The following is a 15,942-nucleotide window of genomic DNA, read 5'->3' as shown; positions in this document are numbered from 1 at the left end:
AACCCGGTTTATTGACCCCCACTGCTCAGGGTATGATGTCCTTGAAGCCATAAAATCCATGTTCCTCATAGTTGAAAACACTTCAAACAAATCTCCCCTTGGTTTCCTGCAGAATAATTTCTCGTAGCTCATCCTGATATGACTATTGTCCAGCAGGACAGCAAAATATTCTCCACTCATCGTCTAACTTTTTTTTATTTCGGTTTGCATCATGTTACGCGCCCATCCATCGCGAACAGGCCGTTGCCATTGTCGGTCCGTGACTTTGAGCAGATTTTTCGTCAGGGGCCTGAGAGGAGCTTGTCATGTTTAATGTGCGGTAATTCATTGTACATGAGGGGGATCAAACAAACTAGCCTCACACTCGGAAAGAAGAGCTTTATGCGCTCACAAAGCAGCAACTGTGAGATGAACAAAGCTGTATGGTAAAAGACACAGTTTGAGCGGCTACTCAGCCGGTGGAATCGCGAGCATGGGTTCAACAAGCAGCATTAAAATGGACCTGCGCCCAACGTGGTGCTCGAACACACGACCCTTAAATTAAGAGACTCGTGTTCTACCGAGTGAGCGAGCCGGAAATATTAAGGATTTCAAATTACATCAAACATCGCAGTGACATAACTGGCTGATTGCAGCGAATGTGAAGAAACATGCCTCCCAGAAGCCCATGGGTTCAAACCTCTCCACTCAATTATCAATAACATTATTCACAGCTTCCGAACCAAAGCGCACCTCCTTGAAACTATTGTGACCCAGTTTCCACACGAATTATTCCACGTGTTTAACATTTTCTCGTTTTGTGTCAGCATTTTCAGACGAAACTATCTTTAACAGTCGCCAGAAAGTGAATTGCAATCCTGACAGAGAAAAACGTTAAACCCGTTCTGTACCAATAATTCCATGGGGATAATTTTCAGATTTACAGTAGTGTACTTTTTCCGAAATGAAAGAATTTTACGGTGAGAAGATATAGTATGTTAGTGTCAAATTTATTGCTGGCCGAGTTACACTCACTCAGGTTCGAATGAGCAGCTCAGAGGTTCAGTGAGTGGGCTGTATTAGACCGTCGTGATCGCGGGCCTGTGCTCAGTGTCATGGGATGCTTGTCCCGGGTTGTCGTATGTTGTGTCCCAGGGATGAGCAGTAGCCCACTGATTGAAGCTGCAGTTGGCACGCTCTGATTCCAGCGGATGAATGGACATTACAGAGGCGGAATATTGCTGCTATTCTGATTTTCCCAGTCATACAGTGCAGTGGTGGACGAGGGATCTATTGAGTTGTTCATTCTAACTGAACCAAACTCTGTTCATTTGTCAAAACTGTTCAATGTTGTCTGATTCCTGTGTCGTGCAATTTGCAATTTGTTGTCAAACAATCAGTTTCTTCTGTGTGAACTCACTGTAACACAGTGCAGCTGATACAATTTTTGCGATTGGTTCTTTGTTTCAATGTCCCAAATGCTATCTGGAAAAGGGAGACAAGCAAAAAGAAAAATAGGAGCAAACCACGTCCCTGGGTGGTCTCGAACCACCAACCTTTCGGTTAACAGCCGAACGCGCTAACCAATTGCGCCACAGAGACTTGGCCAGAAGTGCTCCTCAATCTAGCTTAAACGAGGGTGTCAGTCACTGATAGCTTCACATTCCGACTCGCGGAATAACAATTATTTCCATCAGGTTTCTTTTTCCAAAATAAATAGTGGGGCAGACATTTTGGACACATGGGTTCAGTCTGATCATTCCCACTGCAGAGGCATGTATGCCAGCGGGCACAAGATCTCCTGCAACCGCTGCCATCCATTTGGGGACTTTATGATGTCCCATCTCATTGCTCAGCGATTGAATTGCAAATCTGAGAGACAAAGAATGGAATCCACAGAGAAGTATATTGGCAGGCACTGGCGGAGGTGGTGTCCCATGTTTGAGATTTTAATCTGTGGTCCCACTGCCCTGTAGATGTCACTGTTTTGCAGGGAGCAGGGAACCGTGTCCTATCCAACTCCTGTCCATAGAACACGATAGCAAGATTAGATTCTCTCCTCATTATAGTGGTGCAGTTTGTGGAAGCTGTTCCGTTTCTTGCGACAGTGAATGCACTTCCTATCTGCGTGATTCTCACCCCCAGAGCACAACAATGTATGCAGTGTAGAAAGATTGGTCACGCTAAGTTGCCCCAAATTTCGCATTTTAAAAGAAGCATGGAAACAATTTCAAATGGACTTCCATGTCTGAAAAGCACTTTGGGGTGGCGGTGGTGCTGGAAGGCGGTGTATTAATTCGAAGATTTCATTCTTTCTCATTTCCAAACCCGGTTTATTGACCCCACTGATCAGGGTATGATGTCCTTGAAGCCATAAAATCCATGTTCCTCATAGTTGAAAACACTTCAAACAAATCTCCCTTGGTTTCCTGCAGTATAATTTCTCGTAGCTCATCCGGATATGACTATTGTCCAGTAGGACAGCCAAATATTCTCCACTCATCGTTTAACTTTTTTTTATTTCGGTTTGCATCTTGTTACGCGCCCATCCATCGCGATCAGGCCGTTGCCATTGTCGGTCCGTGACTCTGAGCAGATTTTTCGTTCAGGGGCCTGAGAGGAGCTTGTCATGTTTAAAGTGCGGTAAATCATTGTACATGAGGGGGATCAAACAAACTAGCCTCACACTCGGAAAGAAGAGCTTTATGCGCTCACAAAGCAGCACCTGTGAGATGAACAAAGCTGTATGGTAAAAGACACAGTTTGAGCGGCGACTCAGCCGGTGGAATCGCGAGCATGGGTTCAACAAGCAGCATTAAAATGGACCTGCGCCCGACGTGGTGCTCGAACACACGACCCTAAAATTAAGAGACTCATGTTCGACCTAGTGAGCGTGCCGGAAACATTAAGGATTTCAAATTACATCAAACATCGCAGTGACATAACTGGCTGATTGCAGCGAATGTGAAGAAACATGCCTCCCAGAAGCCCATGGGTTCAAACCTCTCCACTCAATTATCAATAACATTATTCACAGCTTCCGAACCAAAGCGCACCTCCTTGAAACTATTGTGACCCAGTTTCCACACGAATTATTCCACGTGTTTAACATTTTCTCTTTTTGTGTCAGCATTTTCAGACGAAACTATCTTTAACAGTCGCCAGAAAGTGAATTGCAATCCTGACAGAGAAAAACGTTAAACACGTTCTGTACCAATAATTCCATGGGGATAATTTTCAGATTTACAGCAGTGTACTTTTTCCGAAATGAAAGAATTTTACGGTGAGAAGATATAGAATGTTAGTGTCAAATTTATTGCTGGCCTAGTTACACTCACTCAGGTTCGAATGAGCAGCTCAGAGGTTCAGTGAGTGGGCTGTATTAGACCGTCGTGATCGTGGGCCTGTGCTCAGTGTAATGGGATGCTTGTCCCGGATTGTCGTATGTTGTGTCCCAGGGATGAGCAGTAGCCCACTGATTGAAGCTGCAGTTGGCACGCTCTGATTCCAGCGGATGAATGGACATTACAGAGGCGGAATATTGCTGCTATTCTGATTTTCCCAGTCATACAGTGCAGTGGTGGACGAGGGATCTATTGAGTTGTTCATTCTAACTGAACCAAACTCTGTTCATTTGTCAAAACTGTTCAATGTTGTCTGATTCCTGTGTCGTGCAATTTGCAATTTGTTGTCAAACAATCAGTTACTTCCGTGTGAACTCACTGTAACACAGTGCAGCTGATACAGTTTTTGCGATTGGTTCTTAGTTGCAATGTCCCAAATGCTGTTCTGGAAAAGGGAGACAAGCCGAAAGAACAATAGGAGCATACCCCGTCCCTGGGTGGTCTCGAACCACCAACCTTTCGGTTAACAGCCGAACGCGCTAACCAATTGCGCCACAGAGACTTGGACATGTGCGCTCCTCAAGCTAGCTGAAACGAGGGTGTCAGTCACTGATAGCTTCACATTCCGACTCGCGGAATGACAATTATTTCCATCAGGTTTCTTTTTCCAAAGTAAATAGTGGGGCAGACATTTTGGACACATGGGTGCAGTCTGATCATTCCATGTATGCCAGCGGGCACAAGATCTCCTGCAACGGCTGCCATCCATTTGGGGACTTTATGATGTCCCATCTCATTGCTCAGCGATTGAATTTCAAATCTGAGAGACAAAGAATGGAATCCACAGAGAAGTAGATTGGCAGGCACTGGCGGAGGTGGTGTCCCATGTTTGAAATTTTAATCTGTGGTCCCACTGCCCTGTAGGTGTCACTGTTTTGCATGGAACAGGGAACCGTGTCCTATCCAACTTCTGTCCCTCGAACACGATAGCAAGATTAGATTCTCTCCTCATTATAGTGGTGCAGTTTGTGGAAGCTGTTCCGTTTCTTGCGACAGTGAATGCATTTCCTATCTGCGTGATTCTCACCCCCAGAGCACAACAATGTATGCAATGTAGAAAGATTGGTCACGCTAAGTTGCCCCAAATTTCGCATTTTAAAAGAAGCATGGAAACAATTTCAAATGGACTTCCATGTCTGAAAAGCACTTTGGGGTGGCGGTGGTGCTGGAAGGCGGTGTATTAATTCGAAGATTTCATTCTTTCTCATTTCCAAACCCGGTTTATTGACCCCACTGATCAGGGTATGATGTCATTGAAGCCATAAAATCCATGTTCCTCATAGTTGAAAACACTTCAAACAAATCTCCCCTTGGTTTCCTGCAGAATAATTTCTCGTAGCTCATCCGGATATGACTATTGTCCAGTAGGACAGCCAAATATTCTCCACTCATCGTTTAACTTTTTTTTATTTCGGTTTGCATCTTGTTACGCGCCCATCCATCGCGATCAGGCCGTTGCCATTGTCGTTCCGTGACTCTGAGCAGATTTTTCGTTCAGGGGCCTGAGAGGAGCTTGTCATGTTTAAAGTGCGGTAATTCATTGTACATGAGGGGGATCAAACAAACTAGCCTCACACTCGGAAAGAAGAGCTTTATGCGCTCACAAAGCAGCAACTGTGAGATGAACAAAGCAGTATGGTAAAAGACACAGTTTGAGCGGCGCCTCAGCCGGGGGAATCGCGAGCATGGGTTCAACAAGCAGCATGAAAATGGACCTGCGCCCAACGTGGTGCTCGAACACACGACCCTGAAATTAAGAGACTCGTGTTCTACCGAGTGAGCGAGCCGGAAATATTAAGGATTTCAAATTACATCAAACATCGCAGTGACATAACTGGCTCATTGCAGCGAATGTTAAGAAACATGCCTCGCAGAAGCCCATGGGGTCTAACCTCTCCACTCAATTATCAACAACATTATTCACAGCTTCCGAACCTAAGCACACCTCCTTGAAACTATTGTGACCCAGTTTCCACACGAATTATTCCACGTGTTTAACATTTTCTCGTTTTGTGTCAGCATTTTCAGACGAAACTATCTTTAACAGTCGCCAGAAAGTGAATTGCAATCCTGACAGAGAAAAACGTTAAACCCGTTCTGTACCAATAATTCCATGGGGATAATTTTCAGATTTACAGCAGTGTACTTTTTCCGAAATGAAAGAATTTTACGGTGAGAAGATATAGAATGTTAGTGTCAAATTTATTGCTGGCCGAGTTACACTCACTCAGGTTCGAATGAGCAGCTCAGAGGTTCAGTAAGTGGGCTGTATTAGACCGTCGTGATCGCGGGCCTGTGCTCAGTGTCATGGGATGCTTGTCCCGGGTTGTCGTATGTTGTGTACCAGGGATGAGCAGTAGCCCACTGATTGAAGCTGCAGTTGGCACGCTCTGATTCCAGCGGATGAATGGACATTACAGAGGCGGAATATTGCTGCTATTCTGATTTTCCCAGTCATACAGTGCAGTGGTGGACGAGGGATCTATTGAGTTGTTCATTCTAACTGAACCAAACTCTGTTCATTTGTCAAAACTGTTCAATGTTGTCTGATTCCTGTGTCGTGCAATTTGCAATTTGTTGTCAAACAATCAGTTTCTTCTGTGTGAACTCACTGTAACACAGTGCAGCTGATACAATTTTTGCGATTGGTTCTTTGTTTCAATGTCCCAAGTGCTATCTGGAAAAGGGAGACAAGCAAAAAGAAAAATAGGAGCAAACCACGTCCCTGGGTGGTCTCGAACCACCAACCTTTCGGTTAACAGCCGAACGCGCTAACCAATTGCGCCACAGAGACTTGGCCAGGAGTGCTCCTCAAGCTAGCTTAAACGAGGGTGTCAGTCACTGATAGCCTCACATTTCGACTCGCGGAATAACAATTATTTCCATCAGGTTTCTTTTTCCAAAATAAATAGTGGGGCAGACATTTTGGACACATGGGTTCAGTCTGATCATTCCCACTGCAGAGGCATGTATGCCAGCGGGCACAAGCTCTCCTGCAGCCGCTGCCATCCATCTGGGGACTTAATGATGTCCCATCACATTGCTCAGCCATTGAATTGCAAATCTGAGAGACAAAGAATGGAATCCACAGAGAAGTAGATTCGCACTGGCGGAGCTGGTGTCCCATGTTTGAGATTTTAATCTGTGGTCCCACTGCCTTGTAGATGTCACTGTTTTGCAGGGAGCAGGGAACCGTGTCCTATCCAACTCCTGTCCATAGAACACGATAGCAAGATTAGATTATCTCCTCATTATAGTGGTGCAGTTTGTGGAAGCTGTTCCGTTTCTTGCGACAGTGAATGCACTTCCTATCTGCGTGATTCTCACCCCCAGAGCACAACAATGTATGCAGTGTAGAAAGATTGGTCACGCTAAGTTGCCCCAAATTTCGCATTTTAAAAGAAGCATGGAAACAATTTCAAATGGACTTCCATGTCTGAAAAGCACTTTGGGGTGGCGGTGGTGCTGGAAGGCGGTGTATTAATTCGAAGATTTCATTCTTTCTCATTTCCAAACCCGGTTTATTGACCCCCACTGCTCAGGGTATGATGTCCTTGAAGCCATAAAATCCATGTTCCTCATAGTTGAAAACACTTCAAACAAATCTCCCCTTGGTTTCCTGCAGAATAATTTCTCGTAGCTCATCCGGATATGACTATTGTCCAGTAGGACAGCCAAATATTCTCCACTCATCGTTTAACTTTTTTTTATTTCGGTTTGCATCTTGTTACGCGCCCATCCATCGCGATCAGGCCGTTGCCATTGTCGGTCCGTGACTCTGAGCAGATTTTTCGTTCAGGGGTTTGAGAGGAGCTTGTCATGTTTAAAGTGCGGTAATTCATTGTACATGAGGGGGATCAAACAAACTAGCCTCACACTCGGAAAGAAGAGCTTTATGCGCTCACAAAGCAGCAACTGTGAGATGAACAAAGCTGTATGGTAAAAGACACAGTTTGAGCGGCGACTCAGCCGGTGGAATCGCGAGCATGGGTTCAACAAGCAGCATTAAAATGGACCTGCGCCCGACGTGGTGCTCGAACACACGACCCTAAAATTAAGAGACTCATGTTCGACCTAGTGAGCGTGCCGGAAACATTAAGGATTTCAAATTACATCAAACATCGCAGTGACATAACTGGCTGATTGCAGCGAATGTGAAGAAGCATGCCTCCCAGAAGCCCATGGGTTCAAACCTCTCCACTCAATTATCAATAACATTATTCACAGCTTCCGAACCAAAGCGCACCTCCTTGAAACTATTGTGACCCAGTTTCCACACGAATTATTCCACGTGTTTAACATTTTCTCTTTTTGTGTCAGCATTTTCAGACGAAACTATCTTTAACAGTCGCCAGAAAGTGAATTGCAATCCTGACAGAGAAAAACGTTAAACACGTTCTGTACCAATAATTCCATGGGGATAATTTTCAGATTTACAGCAGTGTACTTTTTCCGAAATGAAAGAATTTTACGGTGAGAAGATATAGAATGTTAGTGTCAAATTTATTGCTGGCCTAGTTACACTCACTCAGGTTCGAATGAGCAGCTCAGAGGTTCAGTGAGTGGGCTGTATTAGACGGTCGTGATCGTGGGCCTGTGCTCAGTGTAATGGGATGCTTGTCCCGGATTGTCGTATGTTGTGTCCCAGGGATGAGCAGTAGCCCACTGATTGAAGCTGCAGTTGGCACGCTCTGATTCCAGCGGATGAATGGACATTACAGAGGCGGAATATTGCTGCTATTCTGATTTTCCCAGTCATACAGTGCAGTGGTGGACGAGGGATCTATTGAGTTGTTCATTCTAACTGAACCAAACTCTGTTCATTTGTCAAACCTGTTCAATGTTGTCTGATTCCTGTGTCGTGCAATTTGCAATTTGTTGTCAAACAATCAGTTACTTCCGTGTGAACTCACTGTAACACAGTGCAGCTGATACAGTTTTTGCGATTGGTTCTTAGTTGCAATGTCCCAAATGCTGTTCTGGAAAAGGGAGACAAGCTGAAAGAACAATAGGAGCAAACCACGTCCCTGGGTGGTCTCGAAACACCAACCTTTCGGTTAACAGCCGAACGCGCTAACCAATTGCGCCACAGAGACTTGGACATGAGCGCTTCTCAAGCTAGCTGAAACGAGGGTGTCAGTCACTGATAGCTTCACATTCCGACTCGCGGAATGACAATTATTTCCATCAGGTTTCTTTTTCCAAAGTAAATAGTGGGGCAGACATTTTGGACACATGGGTGCAGTCTGATCATTCCCACTGCAGAGGCATGTATGCCAGCGGGCACAAGATCTCCTGCAACGGCTGCCATCCATTTGGGGACTTTATGATGTCCCATCTCATTGCTCAGCGATTGAATTGCAAATCTGAGAGACAAAGAATGGAATCCACAGAGAAGTAGATTGGCAGGCACTGGCGGAGGTGGTGTCCCATGTTTGAGATTTTAATCTGTGGTCCCACTGCCCTGTAGGTGTCACTGTTTTGCAGGGAGCAGGGAACCGTGTCCTATCCAACTTCTGTCCCTCGAACACGATAGCAAGATTAGATTCTCTCCTCATTATAGTGGTGCAGTTTGTGGAAGCTGTTCCGTTTCTTGCGACAGTGAATGCATTTCCTATCTGCGTGATTCTCACCCCCAGAGCACAACAATGTATGCAATGTAGAAAGATTGGTCACGCTAAGTTGCCCCAAATTTCGCATTTTAAAAGAAGCATGGAAACAATTTCAAATGGACTTCCATGTCTGAAAAGCACTTTGGGGTGGCGGTGGTGCTGGAAGGCGGTGTATTAATTCGAAGATTTCATTCTTTCTCATTTCCAAACCCGGTTTATTGTCCCCACTGATCAGGGTATGATGTCCTTGAAGCCATAAAATCCATGTTCCTCATAGTTGAAAACACTTCAAACAAATCTCCCCTTGGTTTCCTGCAGAATAATTTCTCGTAGCTCATCCGGATATGACTATTGTCCAGTAGGACAGCCAAATATTCTCCACTCATCGTTTAACTTTTTTTTATTTCGGTTTGCATCTTGTTACGCGCCCATCCATCGCGATCAGGCCGTTGCCATTGTCGTTCCGTGACTCTGAGCAGATTTTTCGTTCAGGGGCCTGAGAGGAGCTTGTCATGTTTAAAGTGCGGTAATTCATTGTACATGAGGGGGATCAAACAAACTAGCCTCACACTCGGAAAGAAGAGCTTTATGCGCTCACAAAGCAGCAACTGTGAGATGAACAAAGCTGTATGGTAAAAGACACAGTTTGAGCGGCGCCTCAGCCGGGGGAATCGCGAGCATGGGTTCAACAAGCAGCATGAAAATGGACCTGCGCCCAACGTGGTGCTCGAACACACGACCCTGAAATTAAGAGACTCGTGTTCTACCGAGTGAGCGAACCGGAAATATTAAGGATTTCAAATTACATCAAACATCGCAGTGACATAACTGGCTCATTGCAGCGAATGTTAAGAAACATGCCTCGCAGAAGCCCATGGGGTCTAACCTCTCCACTCAATTATCAACAACATTATTCACAGCTTCCGAACCAAAGCGCACCTCCTTGAAACTATTGTGACCCAGTTTCCACACGAATTATTCCACGTGTTTAACATTTTCTCGTTTTGTGTCAGCATTTTCAGACGAAACTATCTTTAACAGTCGCCAGAAAGTGAATTGCAATCCTGACAGAGAAAAACGTTAAACCCGTTCTGTACCAATAATTCCATGGGGATAATTTTCAGATTTACAGCAGTGTACTTTTTCCGAAATGAAAGAATTTTACGGTGAGAAGATATAGAATGTTAGTGTCAAATTTATTGCTGGCCGAGTTACACTCACTCAGGTTCGAATGAGCAGCTCAGAGGTTCAGTGAGTGGGCTGTATTAGACCGTCGTGATCGCGGGCCTGTGCTCAGTGTCATGGGATGCTTGTCCCGGGTTGTCGTATGTTGTGTCCCAGGGATGAGCAGTAGCCCACTGATTGAAGCTGCAGTTGGCACGCTCTGATTCCAGCGGATGAATGGACATTACAGAGGCGGAATATTGCTGCTATTCTGATTTTCCCAGTCATACAGTGCAGTGGTGGACGAGGGATCTATTGAGTTGTTCATTCTAACTGAACCAAACTCTGTTCATTTGTCAAAACTGTTCAATGTTGTCTGATTCCTGTGTCGTGCAATTTGCAATTTGTTGTCAAACAATCAGTTTCTTCTGTGTGAACTCACTGTAACACAGTGCAGCTGATACAATTTTTGCGATTGGTTCTTTGTTTCAATGTCCCAAATGCTATCTGGAAAAGGGAGACAAGCAAAAAGAAAAATAGGAGCAAACCACGTCCCTGGGTGGTCGCGAACCACCAACCTTTCGGCTAACAGCCGAACGCGCTAACCAATTGCGCCACAGAGACTTGGCCAGGAGTGCTCCTCAAGCTAGCTTAAACGAGGGTGTCAGTCACTGATAGCCTCACATTCCGACTCGCGGAATAACAATTATTTCCATCAGGTTTCTTTTTCCAAAATAAATAGTGGGGCAGACATTTTGGACACATGTGTTCAGTCTGATCATTCCCACTGCAGAGGCATGTATGCCAGCGGGCACAAGCTCTCCTGCAGCCGCTGCCATCCATCTGGGGACTTAATGATGTCCCATCACATTGCTCAGCCATTGAATTGCAAATCTGAGAGACAAAGAATGGAATCCACAGAGAAGTAGATTCGCACTGGCGGAGCTGGTGTCCCATGTTTGAGATTTTAATCTGTGGTCCCACTGCCCGGTAGATGTCACTGTTTTGCAGGGAGCAGGGAGCCGTGTCCTATCCAACTCCTGTCCATAGAACACGATAGCAAGAATAGATTCTCTCCTCATTATAGTGGTGCAGTTTGTGGAAGCTGTTCCGTTTCTTGCGACAGTGAATGCACTTCCTATCTGCGTGGTTTTCACCCCCAGAGCACACAATGTATGCAGTGTAGAAAGATTGGTCACGCTAAGTTGCCCCAAATTTCGCATTTTAAAAGAAGCATGGAAACAATTTCAAATGGACTTCCATGTCTGAAAAGCACTTTGGGGTGGCGGTGGTGCTGGAAGGCGGTGTATTAATTCGAAGATTTCATTCTTTCTCATTTCCAAACCCGGTTTATTGACCCCACTGATCAGGGTATGATGTCCTTGAAGCCATAAAATCCATGTTCCTCATAGTTGAAAACACTTCAAACAAATCTCCCCTTGGTTTCCTGCAGAATAATTTCTCGTAGCTCATCCGGATATGACTATTGTCCAGTAGGACAGCCAAATATTCTCCACTCATCGTTTAACTTTTTTTTATTTCGGTTTGCATCTTGTTACGCGCCCATCCATCGCGATCAGGCCGTTGCCATTGTCGTTCCGTGACTCTGAGCAGATTTTTCGTTCAGGGGCCTGAGAGGAGCTTGTCATGTTTAAAGTGCGGTAATTCATTGTACATGAGGGGGATCAAACAAACTAGCCTCACACTCGGAAAGAAGAGCTTTATGCGCTCACAAAGCAGCAACTGTGAGATGAACAAAGCTGTATGGTAAAAGACACAGTTTGAGCGGCGCCTCAGCCGGGGGAATCGCGAGCATGGGTTCAACAAGCAGCATGAAAATGGACCTGCGCCCAACGTGGTGCTCGAACACACGACCCTGAAATTAAGAGACTCGTGTTCTACCGAGTGAGCGAACCGGAAATATTAAGGATTTCAAATTACATCAAACATCGCAGTGACATAACTGGCTCATTGCAGCGAATGTTAAGAAACATGCCTCGCAGAAGCCCATGGGGTCTAACCTCTCCACTCAATTATCAACAACATTATTCACAGCTTCCGAACCAAAGCGCACCTCCTTGAAACTATTGTGACCCAGTTTCCACACGAATTATTCCACGTGTTTAACATTTTCTCGTTTTGTGTCAGCATTTTCAGACGAAACTATCTTTAACAGTCGCCAGAAAGTGAATTGCAATCCTGACAGAGAAAAACGTTAAACCCGTTCTGTACCAATAATTCCATGGGGATAATTTTCAGATTTACAGCAGTGTACTTTTTCCGAAATGAAAGAATTTTACGGTGAGAAGATATAGAATGTTAGTGTCAAATTTATTGCTGGCCGAGTTACACTCACTCAGGTTCGAATGAGCAGCTCAGAGGTTCAGTGAGTGGGCTGTATTAGACCGTCGTGATCGCGGGCCTGTGCTCAGTGTCATGGGATGCTTGTCCCGGGTTGTCGTATGTTGTGTCCCAGGGATGAGCAGTAGCCCACTGATTGAAGCTGCATGTTGGCACGCTCTGATTCCAGCGGATGAATGGACATTACAGAGGCGGAATATTGCTGCTATTCTGATTTTCCCAGTCATACAGTGCAGTGGTGGACGAGGGATCTATTGAGTTGTTCATTCTAACTGAACCAAACTCTGTTCATTTGTCAAAACTGTTCAATGTTGTCTGATTCCTGTGTCGTGCAATTTGCAATTTGTTGTCAAACAATCAGTTTCTTCTGTGTGAACTCACTGTAACACAGTGCAGCTGATACAATTTTTGCGATTGGTTCTTTGTTTCAATGTCCCAAATGCTATCTGGAAAAGGGAGACAAGCAAAAAGAAAAATAGGAGCAAACCACGTCCCTGGGTGGTCTCGAACCACCAACCTTTCGGTTAACAGCCGAACGCGCTAACCAATTGCGCCACAGAGACTTGGCCAGGAGTGCTCCTCAAGCTAGCTTAAACGAGGGTGTCAGTCACTGATAGCCTCACATTCCGACTCGCGGAATAACAATTATTTCCATCAGGTTTCTTTTTCCAAAATAAATAGTGGGGCAGACATTTTGGACACATGTGTTCAGTCTGATCATTCCCACTGCAGAGGCATGTATGCCAGCGGGCACAAGCTCTCCTGCAGCCGCTGCCATCCATCTGGGGACTTAATGATGTCCCATCACATTGCTCAGCCATTGAATTGCAAATCTGAGAGACAAAGAATGGAATCCACAGAGAAGTAGATTCGCACTGGCGGAGCTGGTTTCCCATGTTTGAGATTTTAATCTGTGGTCCCACTGCCCGGTAGATGTCACTGTTTTGCAGGGAGCAGGGAGCCGTGTCCTATCCAACTCCTGTCCATAGAACACGATAGCAAGAATAGATTCTCTCCTCATTATAGTGGTGCAGTTTGTGGAAGCTGTTCCGTTTCTTGCGACAGTGAATGCACTTCCTATCTGCGTGGTTTTCACCCCCAGAGCACACAATGTATGCAGTGTAGAAAGATTGGTCACGCTAAGTTGCCCCAAATTTCGCATTTTAAAAGAAGCATGGAAACAATTTCAAATGGACTTCCATGTCTGAAAAGCACTTTGGGGTGGCGGTGGTGCTGGAAGGCGGTGTATTAATTCGAAGATTTCATTCTTTCTCATAACCAAACCCGGTTTATTGACCCCCACTGCTCAGGGTATGATGTCCTTGAAGCCATAAAATCCATGTTCCTCATAGTTGAAAACACTTCAAACAAATCTCCCCTTGGTTTCCTGCAGAATAATTTTTCGTAGCTCATCCTGATATGACTATTGTCCAGCAGGACAGCCAAATATTCTCCACTCATCGTTTAACTTTTTTTTATTTCGGTTTGCATCTTGTTACGCGCCCATCCATCGCGAACAGGCCGTTGCCATTGTCGGTCCGTGACTTTGAGCAGATTTTTCGTCAGGGGCCTGAGAGGAGCTTGTCATGTTTAATGTGCGGTAATTCATTGTACATGAGGGGGATCAAACAAACTAGCCTCACACTCGGAAAGAAGAGCTTTATGCGCTCACAAAGCAGCAACTGTGAGATGAACAAAGCTGTATGGTAAAAGACACAGTTTGAGCGGCGACTCAGCCGGTGGAATCGCGAGCATGGGTTCAACAAGCAGCATTAAAATGGACCTGCGCCCAACGTGGTGCTCGAACACACGACCCTGAAATTAAGAGACTCGTGTTCTACCGAGTGAGCGAGCCGGAAATATTAAGGATTTCAAATTACATCAAACATCGCAGTGACATAACTGGCTGATTGCAGCGAATGTGAAGAAACATGGCTCCCAGAAGCCCATGGGTTCAAACCTCTCCACTCAATTATCAATAACATTATTCACAGCTTCCGAACCAAAGCGCACCTCCTTGAAACTATTGTGACCCAGTTTCCACACGAATTATTCCACGTGTTTAACATTTTCTCGTTTTGTGTCAGCATTTTCAGACGAAACTATCTTTAACAGTCGCCAGAAAGTGAATTGCAATCCTGACAGAGAAAAACGTTAAACCCGTTCTGTACCAATAATTCCATGGGGATAATTTTCAGATTTACAGCAGTGTACTTTTTCCGAAATGAAAGAATTTTACGGTGAGAAGATATAGAATGTTAGTGTCAAATTTATTGCTGGCCGAGTTACACTCACTCAGGTTCGAATGAGCAGCTCAGAGGTTCAGTGAGTGGGCTGTATTAGACCGTCGTGATCGCGGGCCTGTGCTCAGTGTCATGGGATGCTTGTCCCGGGTTGTCGTATGTTGTGTCCCAGGGATGAGCAGTAGCCCACTGATTGAAGCTGCAGTTGGCACGCTCTGATTCCAGCGGATGAATGGACATTACAGAGGAGGAATATTGCTGCTATTCTGATTTTCCCAGTCATACAGTGCAGTGGTGGACGAGGGATCTATTGAGTTGTTCATTCTAACTGAACCAAACTCTGTTCATTTGTCAAAACTGTTCAATGTTGTCTGATTCCTGTGTCGTGCAATTTGCAATTTGTTGTCAAACAATCAGTTTCTTCTGTGTGAACTCACTGTAACACAGTGCAGCTGATACAATTTTTGCGATTGGTTCTTTGTTTCAATGTCCCAAATGCTATCTGGAAAAGGGAGACAAGCAAAAAGAAAAATAGGAGCAAACCACGTCCCTGGGTGGTCTCGAACCACCAACCTTTCGGTTAACAGCCGAACGCGCTAACCAATTGCGCCACAGAGACTTGGCCAGGAGTGTTCCTCAAGCTAGCTTAAACGAGGGTGTCAGTCACTGATAGCTTCACATTCCGACTCGCGGAATAACAATTATTTCCATCAGGTTTCTTTTTCCAAAATAAATAGTGGGGCAGACATTTTGGACACATGGGTTCAGTCTGATCATTCCCACTGCAGAGGCATGTATGCCAGCGGGCACAAGATCTCCTGCAACCGCTGCCATCCATTTGGGGACTTTATGATGTCCCATCTCATTGCTCAGCGATTGAATTGCAAATCTGAGAGACAAAGAATGGAATCCACAGAGAAGTATATTGGCAGGCACTGGCGGAGGTGGTGTCCCATGTTTGAGATTTTAATCTGTGGTCCCACTGCCCTGTAGATGTCACTGTTTTGCAGGGAGCAGGGAACCGTGTCCTATCCAACTCCTGTCCATAGAACACGATAGCAAGATTAGATTCTCTCCTCATTATAGTGGTGCTGTTTGTGGAAGCTGTTCCGTTTCTTGCGACAGTGAATGCACTTCCTATCTGCTTGATTCTCACCCCCAGAGCACAACAATGTATGC

General features: G+C 45.2%; 7 non-coding genes across 7 annotated transcripts; all 7 read right to left on the bottom strand.

The window, feature by feature from the left end:
- Positions 1 to 1,507: 1,507 nt before the first annotated feature.
- Positions 1,508 to 1,581, bottom strand: trnan-guu (transfer RNA asparagine (anticodon GUU)). The gene has a single exon. It is a non-coding gene; the product is annotated as a tRNA-Asn (tRNA).
- A 2,230-nt stretch (positions 1,582 to 3,811) lies between these two features.
- Positions 3,812 to 3,885, bottom strand: trnan-guu (transfer RNA asparagine (anticodon GUU)). The gene has a single exon. It is a non-coding gene; the product is annotated as a tRNA-Asn (tRNA).
- A 2,218-nt stretch (positions 3,886 to 6,103) lies between these two features.
- trnan-guu (transfer RNA asparagine (anticodon GUU)) lies at positions 6,104 to 6,177 on the bottom strand. Its single transcript has one exon. It is a non-coding gene; the product is annotated as a tRNA-Asn (tRNA).
- Positions 6,178 to 8,405: 2,228 nt separating this feature from the next.
- trnan-guu (transfer RNA asparagine (anticodon GUU)) lies at positions 8,406 to 8,479 on the bottom strand. The gene has a single exon. It is a non-coding gene; the product is annotated as a tRNA-Asn (tRNA).
- A 2,230-nt stretch (positions 8,480 to 10,709) lies between these two features.
- On the bottom strand, positions 10,710 to 10,783 carry trnan-guu (transfer RNA asparagine (anticodon GUU)). Its single transcript has one exon. It is a non-coding gene; the product is annotated as a tRNA-Asn (tRNA).
- Positions 10,784 to 13,009: 2,226 nt separating this feature from the next.
- Positions 13,010 to 13,083, bottom strand: trnan-guu (transfer RNA asparagine (anticodon GUU)). The gene has a single exon. It is a non-coding gene; the product is annotated as a tRNA-Asn (tRNA).
- A 2,225-nt stretch (positions 13,084 to 15,308) lies between these two features.
- On the bottom strand, positions 15,309 to 15,382 carry trnan-guu (transfer RNA asparagine (anticodon GUU)). The gene has a single exon. It is a non-coding gene; the product is annotated as a tRNA-Asn (tRNA).
- Positions 15,383 to 15,942: the final 560 nt, after the last annotated feature.

Source organism: Scyliorhinus torazame, unplaced genomic scaffold, assembly GCF_047496885.1.
Source record: "Scyliorhinus torazame isolate Kashiwa2021f unplaced genomic scaffold, sScyTor2.1 scaffold_1120, whole genome shotgun sequence".
Classification (NCBI taxonomy): Eukaryota; Metazoa; Chordata; class Chondrichthyes; order Carcharhiniformes; family Scyliorhinidae; genus Scyliorhinus; species Scyliorhinus torazame.
The sequence above is the reverse complement of the archived record's forward strand: the minus strand, read 5'-3'. Positions and strand labels throughout refer to the sequence as shown.